Raw genomic sequence first — 12716 nt, forward strand, 5'->3', positions numbered from 1 at the left:
CTGGGGTTTTCTTGGGAAAGATACTGGAGTGGTTTGTCATTTCCTTCTCCAGCTCATTTTACAGATGAGGAAACTGAGGCAAAGAGGATTAAGGGATTTGCCCAGGGTTACACAGCCAGTAAGTGTCAGGTCAGATTTGAACTCATGAAGATGAGCTTTCCTGACTCCGGTCCTAGAATTCTATCCACTGAGTCACCTAGATGCTCTCTGTACCACCTACCTGCCCCTAATAAAAAAATTACATTTTTTAACCAGCTCCAAGTGGTTTTGGTAATTATAGTTTTATACAATGGTTTGAGGTCATGAAGTGCTATTCCCCCACCTTCCCCCCCTTTATTTCCCTTTAGGTCCCAGACATTTTGTTCTTCCAAATTTTAACCTGATTTTGTCTCATTCTATAGAGTGACCCCTTGGTAATTTGATTGATATAGCATTATGTCTGTAAATTCCTGTAGATAATATCTCTTTAAATTATATTGTCATGGTCCAATTATAAGCAATACATAGCCTTTTAGTTACTTAAGATTTTATTTCTAAGAAGAGTATTTTGCAACTTATTCATATAAGTCTTGAGTGAGGTAGACTGACCACCAGATACTACATACATTTTGTAGTTATTTTGTATATGGTTTCTTTTTCTATCTTTTATCTATCATTTTTTAAATTTTTTATAGGGATGCTGATAAATTTTGTGTATCTATTTTGCATCTCTTGGTTTAATTTTTAAAAAACTACTGTTTGCTGATTCTATAAAGTTTTCAAAGGAAACCTTCATGCCATCTGCAAAAATGATAATTTTGTTTCTTCTTTACCAATTATTGAGGTTTTAGTATTATTCTCTTGTGATGTTTCTATTGCTGCCATTTTTAGAACTACAGCAAATAACAATGGAAAAGAGTGGCATTGAAATATTTCTTTTAAATACACAAAAGGGAACAGAGGGAGTCATAGATTAGTGCGACATCTTTGAAAATGACATGTTGAATTTATTATATACTTAAAAAGAAAAGCAAATTGTACATAAAAGAGATTTTCAGTGTTGTATACAAAACCTAGCACAGTGCCTGGCATAGAATGGGTGTATAATAAATGCTTGTTGACTGATTGTTTATGATTCTTCTGTTTTCTGTTCTAATAAGGATATAGAAATATTTATTTTATTTAGTGTTTCCTAAATAGAGAATAAAATAAAATTCAAAGGAAGGAGAAGAAATATCAAGTCTCTCCAATCCATCCCACACAAGGCTGTCTGACCATATCATGGTCAATTGGCTCTCTCTACTAGTTCCCTATCAACTTTAAGGTCAAATACAAACTCCTCTTTTTGATATTTCAAGTCTTTCATGATCCAACCTAATTTTCTTATATTATTACGTTACTTTCCTGCACATACTCTTCAGTCTAGTCCAATTGGCCTTGTTATTGTACCTATGTGATTTTAAATACTCCAACCTCATGTCTTTGAACAAACTCTCCCCATGCCTGCAAAGTCCTCTTCCTCACTTCTACCTCTTAGAATTCCTAGTTTACTTCAGCACTCAACTCAAATGTCACTTTTGTAAGGTATCATGTTGCATTTTTATTTCAATGATGTAAAATAATTTTTATTAAGCTTGCCCTTGATTTTTCAGGATTTCTATTTTTGTACTTAATTGGGGATTTTAAATTTGTTCTTTTTCTAGTTTTTCTTTTTACTGCATGTCCAATTCGCTGATCTGTTCTCTCTCTCTCTCTCTCTCTCTCTCTCTCTCTCTCTCTCTCTCTCTCTCTCTCTCTCTCTTTCTGTTTTTATTGATTTAAGCATTTAGAGATATAAATTTTCTCCTAAGTATTGCTTTAGTGGCATCTCACACATTTTGGTATGTTGACTCATTGTTGTCATTATATGCAATAAAATTATTGATTGTTTCTATGATTTGCTTTTTTGCCCACTCATTCTTTAGTTTGTTTTAGATTGCTTAGTTCCCAACTAATTTTTAATATTTGCTTCCAAGACCCTTTATTGGATGTAATTTTGATTGCATTATGGTCTGCAAATGGATGCATTTAATATTCTTTTCTGCCTTTGGTTCTGAGGTTTTTATGCCCAAATACATGGTTCATTTTTTGTGAAGATGCCATGTACAGCTGACAAAAAATATTCTCCTTTGTATTCTTATTTATTTTTCTCCAGAGGTGTATCATATCTAACTTTTCTATTCATCTTTTAACTTCTTTCTTATTTATTTTATGGTTGGATTTACCTAGTTCTGAGAGGGTACAATTGAGGTCCCCCCAATATAGTTTTGCTATCTATTTTCTCCTGTAACTCATTTAACTTTTCCTTTAAGAATTTGGATGTTCTCCCATTTGGTGCATATAAATTTAGTATTTCCATCTGTTGTCTATGGTACCTTTTAGTAAAATGTAGTTTCCCTGGTTATCTCTTTTAATTGGGTCATTTTTTAATTTTGCTTTTTCTGAGATGATAATTGCTACCTCTGCCTTTTTTTTTTTAACTTCGGCTAAAGAATGACAAAATCTGGTCCAGCCCCTTATTTCAACCCTATGAGTGTCTTTCTGTTTCAAGTATGTAACTTGTAAACAGCATATTGTTGGATCCTGGTTTCTAATCCATTCTACTATACTCTTCTTTTTTATGGGTGAGTTTATCCTACTCACCTTCAGAATTCTGATTAATAGCTGCACATTTCCATCTGTCCTATTTTTTTCTGTTTATCTTCTCTCTCTCTCTCTCTCTCTCTCTCTCTCTCTCTCTCTCTCTCTCTCTCTCTCTCTTATTACCTCTTTTCATCCTTTATACCCTTCTCAAAAGTAAATTTTGCTTCTGACCACTACCTCCTTTTATCTATTCTTCCTTTTATCCTCTTCCCTTTTCTCTTAGCCCCTTTCCCTCCTATTTTCCTGACAGATAGGATACATTTCTATATTCAGTTAAGAATGTTTCTATATTCTTCCCTCTTTGAACTAATTCTGAGAATAAGGTTCAAGTGTTGCCCACTCTCCTCACTTTCCCTTCCACTGTAAGAACTTTCAAGTGTGCCTCTTTTATGTGAGCTAATTTTCCCCATTCTACCTCTCCCTTTCCCCTTCTCCCAAATGCATCCCTCTTTTTCATCCCTTCATTTTTCTGAGATCATCTCAGTATAATTGACTCATGTCCATGTCATCTGTTTTTGCAGTCTCCTAATTGCCATAATAATAAAGTTCTTAGAAGTTACATGTATCATCTTCCCATACTGGAATGTAAACAGTTTAACCTTATTAAGTCTCTTTCATGTTTACTTTTTTATGCTTCCTTAAGTCTTGTGTTAGATATCAAATTTTCTGTTCAGCTTTAGTTTTTCCATTGGAAATGCTTGAAAGTCATCTATTTCATTAAATGACCATTTTCTCCCTAAATCATTATACTTAGTTTCGCTGGGAAGGGGATTCTTGGTTGCAATCCTAGATCAGGGGTAGGGAACCTGCAGCCTCAAGGCCACATGTGGCCCTCTAAGTCCTCAAATGTGGCCCTTTGACTGAATCTAAACTTCACAGAACAAGGACTCTTAATAAAAGGATTTGTTCTGTAAAACTTGGACTCAATCAAAAAAGGCCACACCCGAGGACCTAGAAGGTCACATGTGGCCTCAAGGCTACAGATTCCCCATCCCTGTTCTAGATCCTTTGAATTCCAGAATATCATATTCCAAGCTCTCCAGTTCTTTAACTTGAAAGCAGATAAATCTTGTGTGATCCTGACTGTGGCTCTTCAATGACCACTTGTAATATTGTCTCCTTGATCTGGGAGCTCTAGAATCTGTCTGCCATATTTCTGGGAATTTTCATTGTGGGATCTCTTCCAAAAGGTAATTGGTGGATCTTTTTATTTTATTTTACCCCTGATTCTAAAATATTGAGGCAGTTTTCTTTTATAATTTCTTGAAATTTGATGTCTAGCTCTTTTTTTTTAATCATGGCTTTCATGTAGTCCAATAACTCTTAAACTATCTCTCCTCACTCTATTTTCTAGGTCAGTTGATTTCCCAATGAGATAATTTCCCCCATTCTCCCTCTCCCTTCTTTCTCTCCTTTGGGTTATCATGTATCAAGAATGTGCTGGTAATAGAAATGTTATTTGTGCTTTATTTTCAAAGACCGATGAATTCATTGGGCAATGTCTTGACTAATACATGAACTGGATTTAAGTGAGGCACAGTTGCACAAAGTAATCAGGCTCATTTTTTCAGAGTCATTGAAATCACAACTACTGGTAATGGCTCTGGATGCAGTGAATGACCTTAGTTTCTTCATTGTCTGACCAACCTCTCAGCAAGTCATAGTGCCTGCTTCAACCACTTTCATAGCCATTGGAATGAATTGTTCTCATCTACCCGTTCCACTAGGGAAATCCTTCACATGCTTGGGGCGGACACTTCCCTAACTCAACGATGGATTTGAGGTCCATGGGTTACCCTCAACCTGGTTTAACCCATCTGCAGAGGCATTATCCTGGGGTGTAGCCACTGCACGTTGTATAGCTTCTTGCAGTCACAGATAAGAGTTAAGTACCAGGTAGACACCAAAGATGGATGAACAGCCCTGAAAAGTGCTTGGCAAGCCCTCACACCACAGTGCTAGTCCTCCCTGAATATCTCATATGCTCCAGGAGAGCATAATTCCAATAAGAGAAGATAAACATAAAAGGAAGCTGAAGGGAAGATTGGAAGAGATAAAGATATCAAATATCTGGAGATCAGATCTGGAATTCATTCTGGAGATTAATGAACTATTGCTGGACCTTTTTAAAGGCCTTTTAAAGTGGAACTTTTGGGAGAAGCAATCTGAACAGAGGGAGAGATCACAGGGACAGAGAGACTCTTTGTGTTAATTTCAGATTGAGTCTCCAAGATGAAAATCTAGAGTATGGGAGAGGAGGTTTAGAATGTAACTTTTCCTCTTATCTTCTGTTGCTCCCTATTTACTGGCTTGTTCTCTGACACTTTCAAATATTTATATATCTCTTCTGTCCCCAAAAACTCCTTGGGTTATGATTCTATATTTTTCTTGATTTTCACAGCCAGACTCTAAGGAAAAAGCCATCTATACTTAATGCCTCCATTGACTTTTAAAGCCTTTACAATATGGCATCCAACCCCACCATACTATTGAAATACCACCAAATCCAACAAGCCCTTTTCACTCCTCCTTAATTTCTCTTTATCTTTTGACCCTGTCCATGACTACCTCCTTGTGAGTACTCTCTTCTCCCTTCGTTTCCATGATACTTTTCCTGGTTTTTCTCCTCTTCTTTTCACTTCTGCTCTTGGTCTTTTTTTGCTGTATTGTTAAACAACTCTTGCCCTTATCTGTGAATGTTGCCCAAAAATACATCCCTGGTCCTCCTCTACCTCAATAATCCCATCAGCTTCCTTGAGTTTAATTATCATGTCTATATGACTCCTCAATGTTTTTATTCAACTTTAATCTCCCTCCTATAGTCCAGTTCCACATTTACCAACTGCCTATTAGGCATTTCCATTAGACTATCACATTGGAATCTCAACCTTAACATATCCAAAACAAAATTCATTCTCCTTCCTCCTAAACCCACCCTGCTTCCAAACTTCTTGATTTTTGTTGAGAGAATCACTATTGTCCGGTAAATCCAAATTTGTAACCTCCCAGCCAACATTAATTTTTCCCATTCCTTCCTCCCAAATAACCAATCCATTGTGAAATCTTGTTCATTTCACATGATATAGTATCTCGATTTCATTCCCTCTTTTTTATTCGTATGACTACTGCCTTATTTCAGGCCCACATCAACTCTCATAGTGCTTAAAACACAATACAAATTTAAAAAATGTTTGCTTACTTGATCCACTCCCACCTGAGCTATTGTAATAGTGTGCCTTTTCAGTTTGTCCCCACGTAAACCATTTTTCTCCCAGCTGATAAAATAATCTTGCTAGAGTATAGATCAGACTATGTTTCTTGAACTGAAATTAATTGAAATGTGGACCCATTGGTGACATTAAGATAGTCATGAGAAGAGACCAGTAGTGATGGTTGGCAACACTGCTAAGCAGTTCCAAGGCATTTATTTATCAACCTGACATTAACAATGGGGAGGTCTGCTGACTTCCTGGAGAATGTATCTAAACTATGACAGAGAGCCTCCCAAGATTTGTTAAATCTGACATTTCCAAACACTTCTGGTAATTCATGTGTGGGATCGAACTCTGTTGCTGGAATAAACGTAGACGGCATTGCTGGGGATTACAAAGTCCAGGAGAGGTCTCTGGGAGGGGGGGAATGTTTGCATCACTACTGCCATTTGGAGGCGAGGCTAATATGAAAAAGGCCAGTTTGGAAAATGATTAATAAGATGACACCTGTGAACAGAATTTAGATTTCTGGACCACAAATTAAAACATGAATGACGGACATATGGCCAGGGATGAAGTGCAGATGTTGATGACTGACAAAATTATATTTTCCTAGAGTCTTACAAGTCTGATAAAAATGATTTAAATTTAAAAAAAGAATAAAAGGAAGAAAAATGTCTAAGTCTATCAAGTTAGAGACTATGCAAAGTAATAATTACAACACAGGAAAAAATAATCATTAATTTAAGGAGTCAAATTTTTTAAAAAGAGTCAACAGTATAATCCCTACTTTCAGCTTTCTGTGTGCTGATATACAGAGTATTAGTACTAAATAAAATCAAGTAGAAATTTAAATTTGCAAGGAAGTAAATTTAATCTTATATGTCTCTGTAGTTTGGTGAGATACAACTGATGACTAGATTATGACTCTGGAAAAGTGTTTTTTTTCCAAGAAGAATAAGGAAATATAACTTATAGTAGCTTTGTATATTAAGACATACTCATGATGTAGGTATAAAGATTGATAATATAAACAAATTAGGGGAGCAAGAAATAGTGTATTTCTCAGATTTGTGGAGAATGGAGAAATTTTTGATCAAACAAGAGATAAAGAACATTATGAAGTGCAAAATGCATAATTTTGATTACATTAAATCGAAAAATTTTTGCACAAACAGACCCATTGCAACCAAGATTAGGAGGGAAGCAGAAAACTGGGAAAGAATTTTTGCAACGATGGCTGTTAGCAGTGTTGCGGCTCAGCTCTTGTGCAGTGGCTGTGGCAGTGACAGCTTCGGAGCTCGATACAGTATTACAAGGCATGACTTGTTGAGTCATCAACGGAGAGAGTGATTTACATTTGGAGATGAAGTCTCATACCATTTTGTTGGTACAACCTACCAAGAGGCCAAAAGGCCAAACTTATGCTGATTATGAATCAGTGAATGAATGCATGGAAGGAGTTTGTAAGATGTATGAAGAATATCTAAAGAGAATGAATCCCAACAGTCCCTCTGTCGCATATGACATAAGTCAGTTGTTTGATTTCATTGATGATCTGGCAGATCTTAGTTGCCTTGTGTACTGAGCAGATGCTCAGATGTACCAGCCCTACAACAAAGATTGGATCAAAGAGAAGATCTATGTGCTTCTCCATCAGCAGACCCAACAAGCTGGCAAGCCTTGGGGGGATGTGGGGAGGGCTTGGAAAACAGGTGTGTACAGAATGCTGTAGTGGGAGAGTTGTTATTATAGAAGTCTTGTTTCCATTTTGTTACGATCTAGCCAAGGTCAAACGCATTAGGAGTATTAGAAGATTTTTGTCTTGTTCAATCTGAAGCCCCTGTCCCTCCCCATTTTCTTTTTCTTTTTTAAGAAGTAGCTGAAAATTACTCTTTGGTCAGTTGGCACTTAATTACAGTTCTTCCAGCTGTTATATCTGCTTATAACGTTCACTGTACTTATCCTTCTGTGTAAGGGTTTTCCAGAATTTAGTTATGTCCTCAAAACTCTAAGGCTTAGTAGAGAATACAATAAATGCTCTTTAGTTAATAAAAATAAGAATTTTTGCACCTAGTGTCTGTGATAAAGGACACATTTCTAAAATATATAGAGAATTAAGTCAAATGTACAAGAATACAAGTCATTACCCAATTGATAAGTGGTCAAAGGATATGAACAGGCAGTTTTCAAGGAAGAAATTAAAGCTATCTATAGCCCCATGAAAAAATGCTCTAAATCACTATTGATTAGAGAAACGCAAATCAAAACAACTCTGAAGTACCACATCATACCTATCAGATTGGCTAACATGACAAAACAGGAAGATGACACATGTTGGAGAAGATGTGGGAGAGTTGGAACACGAATTCATTGCTGGTGGAGCTGTGAGCTGATCCAAAAATTCTGGAGAGCAATTTGGAACTATGCCCAAAGGGATACAAAAATGTGCATACCCTTTGACTCAGCAATAATGCTTCTAGGACTATATCCCCAAGAGACCATAAAAATAGGAAAGGGTCCCACATGTACAAAAATATTTATAGCAGCACTCTTTGTGGTGGCCAAAAACTGGAAATCAAGGGGGTGCCCATCAATTAGGGAATGGCTGAACAAGTTGTGGTATATGAATGTAATGGAATACTATTGTGCTATAAGAAATGACGAACAGGAAGACTTCAGAGAGGCCTGGAAGGACTTCTATGAACTGATGCTGAGTGAAAGGAGCAGAACCAGGAGAACTTCGTACATAGCAGCAACCACAGTATGCGAGGAATTTTTCTGGCAGACTTAGTCCTTCACAGCAATGAAAGGACCTAAAAAATTCCCAATGGACTCTTGAGACAAAACGCCTTCAACATCTGGAGAAAGAAGTATGGAACTGGATCACAGAATGAAGCAAACCATTTTCCTTGTATTATGTTATGTTTTGTTTTGGTTTGGTTTGTTTTGGTTTTTCTTGTGATTTCTCCCATTCAATTTAATTCTTCTATGCAACATGACTAAGGTGAAAATGCGTTGAATAAGAATGTATGTCTAGAATCTATATCAGATTGCACACTTTCTCAGAGAGAAAGAGGGAGGAAAGGAGAGGGGAAGGAGGGGGAAGGAGGGAAAAAAATCTATGATATGTAGAAGTGATTGTAGAACCCTGAAAAGAAATAAACTAATTTTTTTTAAAAAAAAAGACGTACATGAGGAAATTCAGGAAAAGAAAGGAAAAGCAGAGTGGAGAACTTTTTGAGTAAAGATAAATGGAGACAAAAATAAAAATTATATTGTCATGTTAGTAGAACTTACCTGGACAGAGAAGGAAATTAATTAGAAATTTGGGGAAATGATCTGCAGCCAGGCATGAAGACATGTTTTAGTACTAATAAAAAATTTTGGTCAAAATCAAATGAGATAAGATGTGTAAAACAATTTGTAAACCTTAAAGCACTTTATAAATGGTAACCATTATGCTTATTATATCTGGTCATCTGCTGGAATTCTGCCAAAATAGAGTAGGAATAATTTGTATGATAACAACTATATTACAGAGAAAAAAAAACACTTTAAAATACTTTAGAATCTGATCATTGCAATGTTATGAGAGGATCAAAGATAAAACATGCCACCCACATCCTACCAGCAAGATGATGGGCAGGCATAAAATGTAGAATGAGACATACATATTTGATTAATGAAAAGTATTAAAAAAAGGTTGTTGGAGCTTTTCTTAAAGTTATTGAAGGAAAAGCGGAGGATCAGTAGCAAACACAAGTAGGACAGCTTTGAAAATAATGTGTTGAGTTTTTTGCATAATTGGAGAGAGAAACAAGCTATTTCATGGTGCATATTCATGGTTCCATGGGTAAACATCATTTTCTGTTCCACTTTATATATGGAAATGCCCATTTTATTTATTGTTTGCTAAGTTCAAAAGAAGAAAATAAATTCATGTACAAGAAGCAAAAAAGGGAACTGTATCCCAGACTTGATTCTGAACAGGGAGAAACTGGTTTTTGACTATAAAAATGATGATAATCTTGAGTAAGACTTTTGTCTTTTGTTTAATATACCCTGACTAGTATGTAGCAGGAGTTTAATAAATGCTCATTGACTGCCCTTATGGAATGCTTTGCATTTTTCCTATCCTTGATTCTCCTCTCTGTACCCATTCTAGTTTTCCAGGGGCTTTTCTGAAATGGAATGAAAGAAGTCACAACTGAAGTCAGCACCACATATATTGTCTGATCAGGGCTGAGTCGAGCAAAGTTGTTTCCTTGATCATTTGAAGGTGAGACGAGGTGCCATAGATATTAACATTTTCTCAATAATGTCAATATAATTTATCTTGTCATTAAAACTTCATTGAAGCACTAATGAAGTCTTAGTGCACTCTAAACCCTTTATGTTGACTCTAGTTCTTCAAAATCATAAACTAAAATGAAAATGTAATAAGGGAAAGGGTAACTTGGTGGCTAAAATGCTCAACTAATGTAGAAAAGACCTGCCATTATGTAGAAAAGTTACATACAGCATAATTTTAATATTATAAAATCTCATTGGCAGTAATGTCAGAGGTTACCTGCTTCAATTCTGAACTAGAATTACACACACACACACACACACACACACACACACACAGAGACACACACACAAACACCATTCTCACAAAGTGGTTATCCAGACTCTGTTTAAATGTACAGTGATAAACTCATGATGAAGCATGCTATCCACTTCAGAGAAAGAACTCAGACTATCTGACAACAGACTGAAGCATGCTATTTTTCACTTTCTTTCATTCTTTTTAAAAATTTTAATCTGCTTATACAAAATGACTAATATGGAAATGTTTTACTTGATTGCACATGTATAAAGCATATGGCATTGCTCCCTGTCTCATGGAGGGGGAAGGCAAGGGAGGAAGAGAAGGACAGAATTTGGAACTCAAAACTTTAAAAAATGTTAAAAACTGTTTTAACATGTAATTATGGGAAATAAAAAAGATGGCATTGGACATGGAAAGAACCACAAAAACAAACAAACAAACATAGCGATAGAGAACCCAGTACCTTTGGAGGCAACTGGGCCACTTTTGGATAATTTTCACTCTTAAGGAGTTCTTTCTTATGTTAAGAAGATGTGTCTTATGTCAAAAGTTTCAAGAGAGGATAGTCAACGATGTTGAATGTTGCATGGAGGTCAATGAGAATGAAGTCTAAGAAAAAGCTGTTGGCTTTAGTTATTAGGTCACTGGTGACCTTTTCAGAAGATGTGGGATAGAGAGCAGTGTACTATTATCTAGATGTATTCAGTTGACTTCGTAATGAAATGGATTCAGAATTGAGAATCTCAGAATCTGAGAAATTAATGGATCAATGTCAACTGGAAGGGAAGAATCTAATGCAAGTCCCCAGGGATCTGTCCTTGGTCCTGAGTTATTCAACTGTTTCTTCAGTGACTTGTATGAAGACAGAGTTGGAATGTTTATGAAATTTTCAGGTGATATGAATCTGGAAAGGATAAGTAATATGTTGGAGGACAATAAAAATTTAAAATTATCTCAATGGTTTAGAATAGTGGGCTAAATCCAGTTAAATTAAAAATTGTGAGGTCTTCATTTAGGTTTTTAAAAAATCAACTGTATATATACAGAATGAGGAAATGTAGCTGCACAACAGTACAGATTTTTTTTAAAAAAAGGATCTGGAAGGCTGGTCTGGGCTCTGTGGGTTGCGCTTTGCTCAGTGCCCGGTGTGATAGCCCTTTCCTGTCAGCCTTCTAGGCTGCTTTGAACTGGAAAACTCTTTCATTTTGTAGTTTTGTGGCTTCCGCTGCTCTAGAATTTGTTTAGAGTCATTTTTACAGATATTTTATGAACTTTGAGGGGAGAGTTTTTACAGGTCCATCCCTCTATTCCACCATCTTGGTTCCGCCCCTCAACAAGTATTTGTTAAGCACTTATAAATGCCATTCCTACCTCATGGCACCGGAAACTGAACAAAATACTCAAGAGACAATTTGATGGGGTCTTTGCAGAGAAGGTCTACTGCCTCCTTCATTTTCATAATGTTTCTATCAATATATCCTAGGAGTATATTAGCCTTTGGGGCTGCTTTTTCAGCCTGTTAACTCACACTAAACTCCTAGTGCACTTAAAAACAAATTACTAGATCTATTTTACATGAATTATCCAACCATGGCTTTCCTGTCCTCTACCAGTGAAGAGTGTAGTATCATATGATCATAGAATTTAATGCTGAAGGGAACCTTAAAAGTAATTGTCTAATCCCTCATTTGATGAAACAGATGCAGACAGTTTATTTGCCCCAGTTTATAAAAATATTAGTTGACAAAAATGGAATTGGAACTCAGGTGTTCTCACACCAATATTTTTAGTCCAAGTATAGGATTTTTTATTGATCCCTCTTCGACTTAAATATATTAGATTTGTACTTTTCATTGAGACCTTTTGGGACTCTATTTGGATCCAATTGATACTTTTGTATTCCATCATCCCAGATATTAGCTGAATCCAATAAGTATGCCGCATTTGCCTTCATCCAAGTCTCATAAAAATGGTGACCTACACAGGATCAAGTGTAGGTCACTAGACCTACAGCATTCTACTAGAAACTTCCCTCCAAGTTAACATTGACCCATTAATTCCCATTTTTTCCAGTCTTATCATTTACCCACTTTCAAATCTACCTGAGTATAAAGCCCATATCACTATCTATTCCCCCCAAAAAATCATGATAAATTACATCAAAAGCCTTAATTCCAAATATTTTTTGCCTCTGACATTGGTTTACTAGCATATTAATCACGTTAAAAAATGGAATATGGTGAATC

At 36.0% G+C, this 12716-nt stretch overlaps 1 protein-coding gene across 3 annotated transcripts in view; it reads right to left on the bottom strand.

Annotated features, from left to right (window-relative positions):
- Positions 1–12716, bottom strand: part of LOC140514471 (zinc finger and SCAN domain-containing protein 29-like) — an 82984-nt gene that overhangs the window by 12586 nt on the left and 57682 nt on the right. The gene's annotated exons all lie outside the window — the stretch shown is intronic.

The sequence above is a fragment of the Notamacropus eugenii genome, chromosome 7 (genome assembly GCF_028372415.1).
Source record: "Notamacropus eugenii isolate mMacEug1 chromosome 7, mMacEug1.pri_v2, whole genome shotgun sequence".
Classification (NCBI taxonomy): Eukaryota; Metazoa; Chordata; class Mammalia; order Diprotodontia; family Macropodidae; genus Notamacropus; species Notamacropus eugenii.